The sequence below is a fragment of the Nannospalax galili genome, unplaced genomic scaffold (assembly GCF_000622305.1).
Source record: "Nannospalax galili isolate Female #2095 unplaced genomic scaffold, S.galili_v1.0 scaffold433, whole genome shotgun sequence".
Classification (NCBI taxonomy): Eukaryota; Metazoa; Chordata; class Mammalia; order Rodentia; family Spalacidae; genus Nannospalax; species Nannospalax galili.
Window position 1 is genome coordinate 10,954,954 of NW_008338715.1, and position 2,467 is coordinate 10,957,420.

The following is a 2,467-nucleotide window of genomic DNA, read 5'->3' on the forward strand; positions in this document are numbered from 1 at the left end:
GAGGAGATGGTGTGTGTGTGTGTGTGCGTGTGTGTGTGCGTAAATGATCAAAACACATTGTATGAAATTCTTGAAGAAGTAATAAAATTATTTTAAAAAAAACAGCAAGATGACACAGTGAGTCTAGAAGTAATTGTGTCTGAAGCCAGCCCATAATTTGAGGAACATAATGTTATCATACATTTCCGCAGATTGGGTAGATACTCTTGTTGCTTACAACCTAAGGGATCCTGACTGCTACCAACAGGGAGAGAGCAAGACAAATGAATGGGAGTGGAGGTGGAATAGGGATGGCAGATGCATTTTAGGGCTGATTTTGAAGAGAAGCCGTCCTCTTACAGGAGTAGTGAGCTGATGCACAGTCTAAGCAGAGATTATAATGAGCATGAAAGTGTGAAAGTATCCTCTGGAAACAGATACTGGGCCGCATAAAGTTGGGCATTGTGTGTGTGTGTGTGTGTATGCGTGCACATGTATTGTAATAGAAAAACAAAAAGCAGGCAAAGAATGAGGCCTTCAAACACCAGATTTAGGACCGAGGGTTTTATGTTGTATGTACCGGCCCACTGTCAAAGGCAAAGGCCAGATGATCTTTGTGTTTTAGGTGCTGATTTTGGTAACAGAGTGTGAGGTTGATTAGAATAGTTTGGATAAAAGACAAAATGGTTATGCCAGGTAACTCTGACAAATGAAAGTGGCAGGTGCATATGAGAGATACTAAGAACATAGACAAGGAGTCAGTGAGATGGCTCAGTGGGTAAAGGCATTCACTGCTACACCTGAAGTCCTGAGTCTGAGCTCTAGCTTCCACATGGTGGAAGAGGAGAATGGACTCCTATTAGTTATCGCCTACCTTCATATGTGTACTGTAGCATACCTGTACACACACACACACACACACACACAAACACAAATACCTGTAAAACTTGCATTTGGGTGGAAATAAAGGCAGTGAAATGTCATAGTCATGTAGTATGTAATGTAAGTATATAGAAGAATTCTGACCCGAGGGAGCTGAAGGAGGTGCAGAGTGAGCTCTGTTTGGGACATTCTTTTTTTTTTAAAAAAATTTTTATTTATTTTTATTTTATGTGTATGCATGTACTGCCCATGTGTAGGTAAGTGCACCAGTGTTGTGCAATGCCCGTGGAGGTCAGAAGAGGCTGTTGGATCCCCTGGGATTGGAGTTAAGGACAGTTGTTAGCTGCCATGTGGGTGCTGGGATACAAATCCGAGTCTTCTGCGAGAATAACCAGTGTTCTTAACTGCTGAGCCATCTCTCCAGCCCCAAGGGACATTCTGTTTTTTTAAAAAATATTTTATTATTATTTCTATTTTATGTATATGAGTGTATTGCCTGCATATGTGTAAGTACAGCCATGTTGTGCAATGCCCATGGAGTTCAGAAGAGAGTGTGGGATCCCATGGAGCTGGAGTTATAGATGGTTGTTAGCCACCATGTGGGTGTTGGGAATTGAACCTGGGTACTCTGTAAGAGCAGCAAGTGCTCTTAACTGCTGAGCCGTCTCCCCAACCCCTGGGACATTCTTTTTTTAAAAAAATTATTTATTATTTTATTTTATGTCTATGAGTATATTGTGTGTAAGTGCACCCATGTCGTGCAATGCCTGTGGAAGTCAGAAGAGGGCATCAGAGTCCCCTGTAACTGGAGTTATGGACAGTTGTTAGCTACCATGTGGGTGCCAGGAAATGAACCCAAGTCTTCTGCAAAAGCAGCCAGTGCTCTTAACTGCTGAGTCATCTCTCCAGACCCTGTTTTGGACATTCTGAGTTTAAAAAACTGTTGAAATATAACCATGGAAGTGTCCAGAAAGGGCTGGAGACTAGACTCTAGGGCTAGGGGAGGAAATCAGAGTTGGAGAGCGTCACTTGGCAAGTTATCCCCAGAATGAAGGTAAAGACACGAAAAAATGTAGTCCCTGAGGAAGTCGTGGAAGAACTCAAGAGGTGGTGAGCAAGAATGAGTTTGGAGAATCTTGTCCTTACTGTCAAACTAGGCAGCCTAAACCAGCAAAAGGCATTGGTAGGACAGGCAACATGCACAGGGCCTCAAGCCAAGATTGAGCTTTAGGAAGCAGGTGGAAAGCAAGATGGATGCTGAGGGAATGCCTGGTAAGGTCGAAGCTAAGAAGTGGCTGTATTTGAGGAGTGAATGTGAGGAATGACATCTCTTTTGAGAACCTTCCTAAGAAAGGCAAAAGTACTTCAGTAGAGAGAGAAGCAACTTTAAAGAGACAGTCGTTTTTTTCAGGTAAGGAAATGTAGGTGATGGTATATGAGCCAAAGACCAATTTCACGTCTAATGTTTTTTGGTGTGGTGCTTTCTTACTAGGTTTGTTTTCTCTACATCTGGATTTTTTTTTTTTTTTTTTTTTTTTTTTTTTTTTGGGGAAAAAAAAAAAAAAAAAGAGGACGATAAATCTTTCACTGTGATATATCAAAATAA